We start from the raw sequence: 14,608 nt of genomic DNA, 5'->3' as shown, positions 1-14,608 counted from the left end.
ACAGTTGTCTCGGATGTCGGAGGAGGAGGAAGGCAATGGACTCAGAGAAAGAGGTAAACTATAAAGCAGGGTTAACAATGATGATGACAACTAGAATGCAGAGTACAACGTAGTGTTACCAAAGGAGATGGCACAACTATACTCCAGGAGACTCAGTTGTCTTTGGGGTGTGATTAGAAGGAAACTATTTGGGCGAAGTCAGGGTAAAACCGTAGCCGGCAGGATTCGAACCTGCGCGGGGAAACCCCAATGGATTTCAAGTCCATCGCCTTAACCACTCGGCCACGACTACGCAACACCGAGATAAGGCCCTTGGTTTAAGCTTTTCAAGATGTGAGCAGTGTGCCATTCTTGGGTAGTATGCTAAATAGATACCACAGTAAAAGATGTTTTGGTGCCTGGTTACTAAGTCTAATAACAAAGAATTTTCTAGGTGCATTAAGAGCTTCCAGCTTTTAGATGAAGTAAGTCATCCATAGTGAATTGGAATTCACTTGAGAAAAGTGGAGTTCAAAGGAGCATTCCGAGACAAGAGACTTGGATTTTCTCTCCCGCTAGAACTCCACTTGCTAGTCATGGTTGATGCACCTGTTCACAGGTATTTGTGAGAAACCAGCAGAAAGGGAGTTTGGAGCTGAGGGTCTGATCCCAGTAGCTTCACACCCTCAAATGACAATGGCACAGGAAACCTGCTAGAGGAAATTTGAAAGAATTATGACCTTGGAGTCATTTGCTTTTGCTTTCAGTATTGAATACTAAGCCAGAAATATCTTCAACAGCTTTAAACTGCTTTGTCCTTTCTCTGGCTTAAAGAATTCGTTGAAACCCAATTTGAGCAGGGGTGCAGGATGAGAAGGGGCAGGGAAGACCTAGCCCTCGTGGACCCTCTGAAGAAAAAGTTGATGGGAAGGTCTCCATCCTCTCAGGAAAAGCTAACTCCTTTTCACCTTCCCCAGGAAGGGAAGCAGTCAGTCCCAGGAGCCAGGGGAACATGGAGAAGCTTAGATAACATGTTTTCCAAAATTTTCCAGCTTGAGAACATTCTCTGTCCCTCCTAACGTAAAAGAGCTTGTGAATGCCACATTAAATCTAGCTATATTAATACCTTTTTCCCTCCTAGGATTAAAGACTGTTGGTTCAGGGAAACACTACAGAACCAGGCTTTTATTGTTTATTCTTTAATGGGGAATATCAGGGATTACAGCTTTGAGTTCTGGGAATTGAAATGCTTGGCCAAAGTGCCACCAAGTAGTTTCAGACAGACTTTCAGATACAAACGGGAGAATCCCTTTTACATCTGAGACCTTCGAACTCTCTTGCAGATATAGTTTTCCCACATTCATTTTCGTTTAGGGCAGACAAAAAGACAGTTGCTCCTGAAGTGAACTACATTGTGTTGCCCAGAAAGATATGCTGAAATCCTAACCTGTGGTACCTGTGAGCGTGACCTATTTGAAAACAGTCTTTGCTGATTTAATCAAGTTAAGAGAAGGTCATGCTGGATTCAGGTAGGCTCTAAATCCAGTAATCGAGTGACTGCTGTCCTTATAGGAAATGGGAAATTTAGAGACACAGACATATAGTCACCAGTTCAAAAGCTATGTTGAGAGGGAAGCAGAGACTGGAGTGATGCAATTACAAACCAAGAATGCCAAGGATTTTCTTCAATCATCAGGAGCAAGGAAAGAGGTCTCAGATTTTCCCTCAGAGCATCTAGAAAACAACCAACCTGGACAAAATCTTGATTTTAGATTTCTGGCTTCTAGAGCTATGAGAGAATAAATCTGTCAAGTTACCCAGTTTATGGTAATTTGTTAGGGCAGTCTTAGAAAACCAATCAGCTCCCTTACCCATGTTCTTGGAACAAGATCCTTGCTGTTGCTGCCTTAGCACTTCTCCATTCCACCAGGAAGCTCGTGCAAATGGTGACTCACTTCTTTTTTTTTTTTTCCTTGAGATGGAGTCTTGCTCTGTCACCAGGCTTGGAGTGCAGTGGCAGGACCTTGGCTCACTGCAACCTCCGACTCCCTGGTTCAAGCGATTCTCCTGCCTCAGCCTCTTGAGTAGCTGGGATTACAGGTATGCACCATCACGTCCAGCTAATTTTTTTTTCTGTATTTTTAGTATTTTTAGTTTCACCATGTTGGCCAGATGGTCTTGAACTCCTGACCTCATGATCCGCCTGCCTCGGCCTCCCAAAGTGCTGGGATAACAGGCGTGAGCCACCGCGCCCAGCTGATTCACTTCATTTTGAAGAAAACTCACTTAGCGAAACAATCCAAACTAAAAGAAATCATTTATGTTCAAAGATACATGATATTTTGTTATAATAATGAAATAATTAAAATAACAAACATTTCCAGTAATGGGAGGGAAGATGATTATGTAATATAGGTTGTATCTACCTGAAAAAATACTACAAAGCCAATAAAAATGATATTTTGCAACTCTTACTAGTGGATAGCAAAAATAAATAAATAAATAAACTAACAGTATTTTCGAAAAGATTGTGATAGTTCAGGCAAGAAGCATGTGATAAAATGTTAAATGAAAAGAGGAGAATTTTTAAAATGCATATATTGTATAACCTCACGTAAAATTTTTGCATTATACATATTTGGGAGGTGTGAGAGAATACACCAATGTATTGCTAGCTGTGCCTGGGTTGTAGGATCATAGTGGGTTTTTTCTTTGTTTTTCTATGATGTGAAGCAAACATCATTATTCAGGTTTAAAAACGAAAGGGCAGAAATAGTATTTTATTGCTGGAACAGGGAAAAAATAGTCCTTAGATACAAGCACTTTGAAGTTACTCAGTAGTCAAACATTTGGCTCAAGTGGTCACACTGTTCAAGGGGACTTCTGGTTAAAATGGTAGTGAAACCCAGGACTTTATTATTTTTGCTTTCTTAAGATGTCCATAAGTTGACAATAAAAGCAATTCAAAAATGTGTAAACCTACAATGATGAAGAGAGCATGAGAGCAAATAACAGACAGTAAAAAACATTGTTTGCTTCCCAAATTAAAGTAGCTTGATGCAATGGAAATTTATGTCTCTTTTTTTTTTTTTTTTTTTTGAGACGGAGTTTCACTCTTGTTGCCCAGTCTGGAGTGCAATGGCTCCATCTCGGCTCACCGCAACCTCCGCCTCCCGAGTTCTAGCGATTCTCCTGCCTCAGCCTCCAGAGTAGCTGGGATTACAGGTATGCACCACCACGACCGGCTAATTTTTTGTAATTTTAGTAGAGACGGGGGTTTCTCCATGTTGGTCAGGCTGGTCTCAAACTCCCGACCTCAGGTGATCCGCCCGCCTCAGCCTGAGATTTATGTCTTACTCATGTAACAGTAGATTGCAGATTTTTGTGTCAGCAAAGAAAGAGGAACCTGTTTTTTGTCCTGTGGTGATTCAAGGTTCCAGACCCATTCCATCTTATGAATCCATTATCCCCTAAAGCTTGAGAAAGTGCACATTTCTTAAAGGCCTGGAGAAAAACATGCTACTTGCATTCATGATTTATTGATTATAACGAATCATATGGCCTCACTGAGGTGTAAGAAGACTTGGTAAGTACAGACTTTGGCTGGGTAGCTTATTCCCACAGACAACACTGTACTATGGAGTAGGAAACATTAATTTAGGTGGATACCACAGTTATCAACAAAATTTGGGAGACAGAAGGGAGTTGGATAAATAGTAATTGAGTTAGAGCGGACAAAGCTGAAACCTGTTTGCAAGGTGGGAAGCCCACAATAATGAAGTTGATATCACAGATTCTTGGAAAGGCTTAAGAGTTGGAAGAACTGGCCGGTCGCGGTGGCTCATTCCTGTAATCCCAGCCCCTTGGGAGGCCGAGGTGGGTGAATCAAGAGGTCAGGAGTTCAAGACCAGCCTGACCAACATGGTGAAACCCCGTCTCTACTAAAAATACAAACATTAGCCGGGCGTGGTGATGTGCGCTTGTGATCCCAGCTACTTGGGAGGCTGACGCACGAGAATCGCTTCAACCTGGGAGGCGGAGTTTACAGTGAGCCGAGATCGTGCCATTGCACTCCAGCCTGGGGAACAGAGCAAGACTCCATCTCAAAAACAAACAAACAAACAAAAAAGAAGTTGTTAGAATCATGTAACCTTAGGCTCATTAGTCTGTACTGCCCCTCCTTCATAGAGGGTTTATTTTGGGAAAACAAGGTCCAGAGATGCTCTTGACTTAAAGATACCAGGTATAATTGAAATTGGGAGTGAAGCGCATATTGAAAATTGGGAGATGGAATGAAAGTCTCCATAGGACACCTGAAGCTCCTTTTCTGTTTCAGAAAGTATGGACAGCTGAGCTTTCTCTACCTCTAGCCCTAAACATGCAGAAGATTGAAAGACTCTGCTCCCCAAGAAAATGGACCATCATAAGAAAACTGACCCATAGATATGGACATATCAAGGGTCTGGATTGAAATGGCCTATCATACACAATCATTCTAGAATGAGGCCTATTTATTGGCATACCATGCCCATAGTACCAATTAGGTTTTGGGGTCTACCTCCTAAATATGACTGAACTGGTATATGCCACCAGAAATTGGAGAAAAGATAGGTACCAAATGAAAGAGAGCCTGGTGGAAATAGAGGTAAATAGGTAACAGAAGCAAAAAACAAAAACATCCTCAGGGAAATAAGATAGCATTCTGTATATATGAGAATGATAAGATACTATTCTATTATTATTATTATCATTTCAAGACAGGGTCTCACTCTGTGGCCCAGGCTGGAGTGCAGTGCTGCTGTCATAGCTCACTAAGATGCTATGACTTTTTAAAGAGCATTAAGGGGAACAAGAACCCTTGAAAATAACAAATATGGGCAGGGGGCAGGAGTATGTCAGCCAAGAAAATTATGTAGTGTTAGGGAAGCTCTGAGAGTATGGCTGTGGAAGCATGCCACTGTGGTTTCAATCTACAGGGTGTATTGATCACCCTGCCCACGCTGAAGGTATTAAACTGCAAATTGAAGGTGAAGGTGTAAAATCTCAATTCATTAAAAACAAAAATTTCCAGAAGGTATCTGACCAGAAAGGAACCCCCAAGTTGCTACAGGCAGAAGCTGAGACCACTAAGTTATTTCCAAGACTGTCAGCAGCCTTTTTCTCATGTTTCCGTCATTCCCCTCCTTGGCAATCTCCATGAAGATGACAACTGGATCTTTATCTCCAGGCCCGACTTCTCTCCTGAGTCCTCCTAGTGGACAGGTCCACTTGAATGTACTACAGTTACATCAAAGGGCAACATCTAAAGGAGCAAAAGAAATGTGCTTTTCCCTTTGGCCACCATTCTAATTTTTTAAAAAATCCTTCCTTTTAATCCTAAATAAATATCTCCAAAGAATAATATTAAAAAAAAAAAAAAGGAAAAGAAGCCGGGGCCACATGGCAAAACCACATATCCACGAAAAATACAAAAAAATTAGCCAGGCGTGGTGGTGCACACCTGTAGTCCCAGCTACTTGAGGAGCTGAAGCCTGGGAGGCTGAGGCTGCAGTGAGCTGAGATCACTCCGGCCTGGGTGACAAAATAAGACCCTATCTCAAAAGAGAAAAGAAAATAACAAATATGATGATAGAAAAAAGTTTAACAGAAGGGTTAGAAGACAAAGTTGAGAACATTTCCCACAAAAAGGGACAAAAAAGAAAAATGGAAAAATAGAATAAAAGATAAGAAAATTAGAAGACAAGTCTAGAAGTTTCAACAACATGATTGAAAGTTTCATGGAAAGACAACAAATAAAATAGATAGGGAAAACTATTAATGAATGCAATAAAATTTTCTTTTCTCTTTGTTTGTTTTTTTGAGATGGAGTTTTGCTCTTGTTGTCCAGGCTGGAGTGCAATGGTGCGATGTTGGCTCACTGCAACCTCCAACTCCCGGATTCAAGCAATTCTTGTGCCTCATCCTTCCAAGTAGCTGGGATTACAGGCATACACTACCACACCCGGCTAATTTTGTATTTGTAATAGAGACAGGGTTTCTCCATGTTGGTGAGGCTGGTCTCAAACTCCTGACCTCTGGTGATCCACCCACCTTGGCCTCCCAAAATGCTGGGATTACAGGTATGAGCTACCGCGCCCGGCCTTTTAAATTTTCTAAACCTAAAAAGGATCCAAAGGATCCACCTACTGCCCAGCACAAGGGACCAAAACAAACAAACAAAAAACAAAAACAAAACAAAACAAATACAAAAACAAAACAAAACAAAACAAAAAGAACATGAATTATCCAGAGCATCTACTTTAGAATGGCATTTAAATTCATTACCACACTGATAACAAGAAGACAACAGAGTAATGCTCACAGAATTCTAAGATAAAATTATTTTCACACTAGAAATCCCTACCTGACCAAACTAAAATCACTTATGAAGTCTGAATAAATATATTTTCAGAAATGCATCATATTTTTTAGGTCATAAGCAGGAAACAGAGACCTCATGAAGACTTAAACTCCAGTGTCTTTCAGGCAGGGAATTGGTTACAGAGGTGGTGGAAGATCAAAGAAGCCAATTGGGGAGGGAGGTAGAAATCTGAACCTAAAGAGTGGGATCTCCCTCTGGAGCAGGCGGGTCTGGCAGGATCTGGAGCCATGGAGGAGACACAACTGCTGCCAGAAATGCTGCAAGAAACGGAGGGAAAGCAAGAAATATCCTGACTTCCTTCATCCCTCTATCTCTCAATATTCCTTCATTGTCTTCTATTGGCTGAACTCAGGCAGAAGTCAGCGGCCATTAGTGGAAATGCAGCGGCAGGGGCCAGCCACTGGCACTACAGAGATGACCAAGGGAGTGGCTAGGAATGCATCTGAGCACAAACAGGCTTGAGATTGCCAAATGCAAAATCTCAAAAAATTTATCTTTTCTCAGAAAGCTGTTGGAGGATCTTCTCCACCAAAAATAGGGAGTAAACCAGGAGACTTGTGACTTAACAAAAAAACGATTCAACACAGGTGAGCGGTAAAGGGGCTGGCTCTTCGGCAGATGGAGAAGCATCAGCATGATCTCTATAAAGCAGACCTAGAGATTAACCAGTTCAGATTGGACAAGTTTTAAAAAAAGGAACTGAAAAATGACCAAATTCAGAAGTATTTTGCAGCATTGGAACAGAGTTGGGGGACAAATTAGTATTAGAAACACAGAAAGGAGGCAAACAAACAAAAGAGGCAGTATTCAAATCAGGAAAAACAAGAGAATGTAGTTGTAGTATACAAGTGATCCTGCAGTGAACAATATTTCCATGGACATAATAAGGAAAACACTTAATATTATTTAGCCACAATACTATGATAGAAATACATTGAAAGATGAGGGTAGATAAGTATATTTGTGTTTTAGGCTATATGGAAGAACTATATCTATTTTCTTTCAGAGTGGGAAGTCTTTAGATATCTGTATCAATCAGGACATGAGCAGGAAGTGGAATGTTTACTTGAACTAGAAAAGTTGAGGATAATTTATTTAAATTATTATTTACAAATAAATGGGCAGCATGTAGGGCAATAACAAGGGTTTTACGGATTACCGCACTACCCTTGAGCTTGATGGGCATAAGATGGAGCCAGGGACCTGCAGCTCTTTGGAGAGGGCTGTGTAGAGAGGCTTCCTGGCAGATGTTGGGACATTTCTTGGGGGATTCAGACTGCAGCCAACAGAACCAGACGATCAATATAGCAGCCTCACTCTTCACCCTCCCTCTGGATCTCTCGTAGGTATTCTCTTGGCCAAACTCAAGCAGGAGTCAGAGGATAAAGAAGCCCATTGAAAATGTCCATACTGATCAGCACCAGGGCAGACAACAAGATGCAGAATGGGGCCAGCATACCTGGATGATATGCAGCATGAGGTCTAAAATTGAGGAACCAAGAAATAGCAGGGCGGCCAGGTGTGGTGGCTCATGCCTGTAATCCCAGCACTTTAGGAGGCTGAGGTGGGTGAATCAGCTAAGGTCAGGAGTCTGAGACCACCCTGGCCAACATGGTGAAACCCCGTCTCTACCAAAAATACAAAATTAGCCAGGAGTGGTAGTGCGTGCCTGTAATCCCAGCTACTCTGTAGGCTGAGGCAGGAGAAAGGCTTAGAATCCAGGAGGCAGAGGTTGCAGTGAGCCGAGATCACACCAGCCTGGGTGACACAGCGACACTCTGTCTTGAAAGAAAGAAAGAGAGAGAGAGAGAGAGAAAGAAAGAAAGAAAGAAAGAAAGAAAGAAAGAAAGAAAGCAAGAAAGCAAGCAAGCAAGCAAGCAGGCAGGCAGGCAGGCAGGCAGGCAGAGAGAAAGAAAGAGAAAGAAAGAAAAAAAGAAAGAAAGAAAGAAAGAAAGAAAGAAAGAAAGAAAGAAAGAAAGAAAGCAAGCAAGCAAGCAAGCAGGGCAACAATAACCACCACAATCAATTGTGCTTATGAAGTGTCAGGCACTGTTCAAAGTTCTCGCTGAATTCTCTCAATAACCCGTAAGTGTACTTCTTATTCCAGTTTTACAGTTGAGGAAACTAAAACACAAAGAGATGAAGTTCCTTGCCCAAGGTCATAGAACTAGGAGTGAAAAGCAACTGGACAGTTGCCACTAGGAAATCTAAATTCAGTTTAGAGAGTTTGGAACAGGAAAATGCTGTGCTTCTTTGTTTTTCTTATGATTTTATTTATATGAAAGATCCAGAATAGGTCAGTCCATTGAGAGCACGCAGACTGGGGTGGTTGCCAGGGGTTATGAGGGAGGGAGGAATGGGGAGAAACTGCTTAATGAGTAAGGGGTTTTACCCTGGAGGGATAGAAATGTTTTGGAACTAGATAAAGGTGGTGGTTACACAACACTGCGAATGTAGTGAAGGGTATTGAATTGTTCACTTGAAAATGATTAATTGTGAAAAAACAAACAAACAAAAAAAGGCTGTCTTCCTTAGCACTCCTGAACAAATGCAGTGTTAATCCACTAAGTACAAGTACTGAGGTGTCAGCCTAAATCAGTGGTTCCCAATCAGAGGTGATTTTGCTTCCCAGAGGACATCTGACAGTGTCTAGAGACATTTTTGATTGTCATAACAAGAGATGGGGAGAATACTACTGAGATCTAGTACGTAGGGGCCAGGGATGCTACTGAACTTCCTACAATGCACAGGACAGCCCCCACCACAAAAAATGACCTGGTCTAACATGCCAGTAGTGCCAAGGTTAAAAAACCCTGGAGTAGACGATCAGGGGCTGAGGGTGAGAGGGGAATAAGGGCACCGAGGTATAAACCGACTAAAAGAGTTCCCTTCTATCACCCAGGAAAGAGGTTGAGAGTGGAAAGGCAGGAGACTGTCTCTCCCTTTCTCTTTCAGAATAGCCCTGAAAATCAGTGCAACCTCGGACATCCATGGTTAAAAGTCAGACCCTGTTTTGGAAATGGCTGGGAAGGGCGGCTTTCTGTTCCTTCTCAAGCCGACAAAGTTTCTCTTCTTTCTTTGCTCAGACGCTTTCCTTCTGCAGACTGCCTTTCCTGACAAGAACAGACCCAGTCTACAGAGTGGTCCTCTGAAGCTGCAAAATAGTGTACAAAGCTGTCACGAGGTTTCCACTGCACAGCTCCAATGTTCCATTTGCTCTGGCGACAGATCTTTCGGTGACCTTCGAAAGCGGCATCGAGATTGACGATGTATAACAATCTGCCGTCAGAAAGCACTGCACGTTGCCCAAGACAGTCACAGACGTCGCAGTTGCCTGGGAGTCACGAAACTCTACTACCACGTTCTCGCTGCTCCATCGCGCCGCCATCTCCCACTCTCGGCCGCCGCGGCCCCAGGACGGCGCCCTCCCATCCACCAAACCCTGGTCCGCCGGCCCCCTGAGCCCTACACAGCCCGCGAGTCAGCCCTGACACATCCAGTCCTCTGCTTCCTTGTGTTTTGATAGAAAAACAAACAAACAAAAAAAAACACCTTGCCAATCCATTTGGCTTATAAAATAATGTATTGTGCACATTTATTATAATGATAATAATTATATAAGAAATAATTTGAGAAAATGAGGTCCAAAATCAGCTATAGTCATATCCATTTGGCTTATAAAATAATGTATTGGGCACATTTATTATAATGATAATAATTATATAAGAAATAATTTGGGAGAATGGGGTCCAAAATCAGCTATAGTCATGAGGGTTGCACCTGGAAGAGACTGCCTCTCTGATGTTCAAAGTTTGAGAATTAGTCCTTAATGAATAAATGTATATAGTGCAATTTTGAAGTGTATACTTTCCTTGTTTGAACAGGATAGAATCAGCACCAAACAGAAACCAGTACAATTCTCTATAACAAATTATCTCAGTAGAGGTCAAATTACCCTGTGATAAATATGCACCTGTTCTTCTCCACTGTCTGACCTACTTAGGTCTGCGCCAAGTATCCCCAAACTGCTCTGTCAGGAATATACACCCCAGGAGCCCTCTTAGAACTGGTTTAACTAGTATTTTGGCTTGTTATGGGTGCACCTGTGACCTAATTTACAAGACCAAGATTAATTAAATGTTCATGCACAATTAAAAGACAATTTTAGTTCAGTAGTATGATGCTTAATTTCTGCTTATAAAATTCATTTTTTATTAGTTAAAAATTACGCTAGATGACATAGAGAGGAATATCAAGTGCAGAGGATTCTTAGCCTGAGATCCATGGACCTCAAGTGTTTTATGAACACCTTGAGATAGTTTTCAAAATGGTATATGTGTGTAGCTAGGGGCATCTTTCTGAGAAAGGGGTTTCCTAGATTTTATTCAATATGATCTGGAGCCCAGAGCAAAAAAATATTGTACAAATCTTTACTAACTTCTTGACATTGGGAATTTGAGGGAGAGGAATTTTCCATCAGCATTTTATTTTTTGGGAAATAAATAAAATGACTATGAGCAAACATGAAGACCAATTCCCAAACCAATTCCCAAAGACTGGTACCAGTAGCTCCTGGTGCAGAACCAACTTCAGCATGGCAGGGAACAAAGAAATTTTCGGTTATACTGAGGGCAAAAGGACAATGGGAATCTCGTAAGTTCCCCAAAGTCACTTCTGTCGCTCCCTGAAGTTTACAGTTCAAAGCAGATACTTGTGCTCCTAAAACAAACAACCTCGAAGCCCTGGCCTGATCCATGGTCTCAGTCTATCCTTCCACTTTTTCTCAGCTCTTCTTTTACATCCACTATGGTATGGCCGCCCAGACAACCAGTCCACAGACTACATCCCTGTCTTGTATCTCATAGTATGTGAAAAGGTTTGGGCCAACACTGTCTTCTAAATACCATCTTCAATCCCTGCCTAAACTCAACTATCCAGCTTATTTGAGCTTCTCAGTTTATCTAGGCTGTTAGTTTCCAGTCATCTGCAGTTTTCCCTAACTTTCTCTGTGTGGGTGTTACTTTATTCACAGTTTTTAGCCAATATCCCATCACTACAAACTGAAATTTCCACAGGCAGGGCCAATGCTTAGTGTCCTGCTCAATTCTGTGTCCACAGCACTAAGGGCAGCAGTGGGCATGGCACAAAAATTTGTCCTTCCTATTTTCAAGTCCGTATACTCTCAGGTCAGTTGTAGGCTGTGCAAGCTGTGTCACTAGGTCTGATAATGTGGCTCATTAAGCAAAAAGAGGAGAATTGCAATTGATGCACATTGCAAGCCAGAGTTCTGAATTCGTTTTGAAGAAATAACTTCATTTGGTCACATTTTTGTTCTTATTCCAGTGAGCAATAATTTCCATTTAATTGGGAAGATAGAAAGGAGAGTTCCCATATATGCCCATACTCAGTTTTCCTAATTATTAAAATCTTACATTGGTATGGTACATTTGTTACAAACAATTAACAAATATGTATACATTATTATTAACTAAAATGAATATGTTAGATTTCCTTCATTTTTACCTAATTTCCTTTCTCTGTTCCAGGATCCTATTCAGAATTCTATGTTATTTTTAGTCATCATGACTACCTAAGCTCTCTTGGCTGTGGCAGTTCTTAGACTTTCCTTGATTTTGACAATCTTGACAGTTTTGAAGAGTATTGAGCAGGTATTTTGTAGAATGTCCTTCAACTAGGATTTGTCTGATATTTTTCTCATTATTAGATTGGAGTTAGGGGTTGAAGGGAGCAAGACTGCAGAGGTAAAGTGGAGGTTTTTTGTTTGTTTGTTTGTTTGTCTTGAGACAGGGTCTCCCTCTGTCACTCAGCCTGGAATGCAGTGGCACCATCTCGGCTCTCTGCAACCTCCGCCTCCCGGGTTCAAGTGATTCTCCTGCCTCAGCCTCCTGAGCAGCTGGGACTACAGGCATCGGCCACCACGCCTGGCTAATTTTTGTATTTTTAGTAGAGACAGGGTTTCACCATATTGGCCTGGCTGGTCTTGAACTCCTGGCCTCAAGTGATCCAGCTGCCTCGGCCTCCCAAAGTGCTGGGATTACAGGCATAAACCACCATGCTTGGCCTAAAGTGCCATTTTTATCACATTATATCAAGACTATATACTATCAACATGGCTTATCACTGCTGGTGTAGTGCTTTTGGGATTTATTCACCGGTTACTTTCCTACCCTTTTTCATACTGTATTCTGTAGAGCAATCACTATGCAGAGCCCACAATGAAGGGGTGGAGCTATTTGGAATTCTGCTCAGGAGATTCCTTGAAAAACTGAGATTTGTTGCACATCAGGGAAGCTGTAGACATTGGTTTGAAGTCTTGTATTTATTGTTGCTCAAATTGTTTCAGCTTTGACCATTACAGGCATATATTTTTAATATTTTTTTTTCAGAGAGCACGGAACTTGGTGCAAGCCCTAGCCCTTAGAAATGCTCATCTTAAATTCGTTACATGGACCTTCAGTTTTTCAAAAGCCTCCAGTGGGCTAGATTTTTATTGAAAATACTTAGGATCCTCATGCTTCTTGTTCCAGAGGCTGCTGGAAACCACCTTTAGTTATCCCGTTTGGTAAGAGGGTTTCATTCTGTCTTGCTTTCTGGTAGTGAGCGGATCAGAAAGTCACAGGGCTGGGAGAAGATGGATTGGATGAGATATGTACGGATATTCTCTTTGCCACTGTACAGCGGCCATTGCAGCTCATGCCGCAGAGCATACGGCCCTACGGGCGGGGCCAATTTTAACCTCGTAGTGACAGTGCCGCCTAATTTAAGCAGGAAGGATTTTTGTCCATCATACTAGACGTATCTAGGCAATAAAGTCATTTTGGCAAATGCCGATACCTCTCATGTGATCTTGTTGGGAAGGTTCAGATCCTATCACCTGCGATTATTTACTCTGAAAGACCCTCTGCCTCCTTCCTCAGCCTTTCTGTTTGGCAATATAAGATCGCTTTTATCTCCTGCAATGAACAGTCCTAGACAAGTCACGTCCAGGTCTTGGCACCAGTAAATTTTTACTGCTGAATATTTTGGGAGAGGCTTACAGTTAATCCCATTGAAAAAGACCAAGTCAAAGCTTTATCAGTGAGAAACTAATTACAAAATCCTGCTTTGCAAATATTCGAGCTTTTAACAGTGCTTTACCCTTTGGTATCCACGAGGTGGAGACTTCCCGGGAAGCAGAAAGCATCTTTTGGTGTCCTGTTTTTTGTTTTTTACCCTCGGCAACGCCCCAGCCAGGACTAGTTGACACGCCGCCTGAATTGAAGTCATCCATAATTTATATGTTACGAAATTGAACTTTCAAAAGTGTTCCTAGCGTTAGGAGCAAAGAACGCCGGACAAACGCTCGGGAGGCGGCGAGCATCGCGGTTCTTCCAACAATGCAATCTGTCAGCGCGGCTAGGTTGGTGCCCTCTCGCCCTGCGTCGGGGCAGCCCGGCTGAGGGCCGCCGAACCGAGGCTGGGGAGCCCCGCAGGCTGTTGCTAAGAGTCTAGGGGAGGCACGGACTTACCTTATCTGCCCCTGGAAACAGATTCGCTCTCGGATCTTGCACGAAGAGCCCTGTGCGAAACGAAAAGGGAACTTGTGTGATAGCGGCAGATAAGGAACTTGAGGGTAGAAACTTAGGTTCTTAAAGGGAAGACAGCTTGAATTCAGAAATGAAGATATATTCCTTCAGGAAGGAGCGTTACAATAAACAGCCACCGTGAGGTTCCATGGTGTAATGGTTAGCACTCTGGACTCTGAATCCAGCGATCCGAGTTCAAATCTCGGTGGAACCTGCGGGGTTTCTTTTCTCTTGCTTCCTCACTATTTTTTTCTTTCTAAAATAAATTTCCCTCTTAGATATGATTGGTAGGAATCTCCAGTTCATATGAACCCAAAGTATGACGCGGGCTCTGTACGGGGCCCACTGACTCTCTGCTCTATCTTCAGAGCAGGAAACCCTTCCTCATACCTCCTTCCTTTTACTACCCTCCTCACCACCACCTAACAGATATTCTAATGCCTAAAATAATTGGAGTTGAGTCAAACTTTTTATTTGATTTATTGCTTTATGAAATGCGGTTAATTCACTTCAGAGGACAAAAAGGACTCAACAGATTTGAGGGAAAGATTCTTGTACGTATCTTTTTCCCAAGAGAAGGAGGCTTTATAATGCCTTTTAGGTGCAATCACTAGAATTTATA

General features: G+C 42.1%; 2 non-coding genes and 1 pseudogene across 2 annotated transcripts; 2 read left to right on the top strand and 1 right to left on the bottom strand.

Annotated features, from left to right (window-relative positions):
* Positions 1–14,608, top strand: part of LOC129473563 (uncharacterized) — a 687,223-nt pseudogene that overhangs the window by 371,166 nt on the left and 301,449 nt on the right.
* Positions 211–292, bottom strand: TRNAS-UGA (transfer RNA serine (anticodon UGA)). Its single transcript has one exon. It is a non-coding gene; the product is annotated as a tRNA-Ser (tRNA).
* TRNAQ-CUG (transfer RNA glutamine (anticodon CUG)) lies at positions 14,129–14,200 on the top strand. Its single transcript has one exon. It is a non-coding gene; the product is annotated as a tRNA-Gln (tRNA).

Source organism: Symphalangus syndactylus, chromosome 23, assembly GCF_028878055.3.
Source record: "Symphalangus syndactylus isolate Jambi chromosome 23, NHGRI_mSymSyn1-v2.1_pri, whole genome shotgun sequence".
Taxonomy (NCBI): domain Eukaryota; kingdom Metazoa; phylum Chordata; class Mammalia; order Primates; family Hylobatidae; genus Symphalangus; species Symphalangus syndactylus.
The sequence above is the reverse complement of the archived record's forward strand: the minus strand, read 5'-3'. Positions and strand labels throughout refer to the sequence as shown.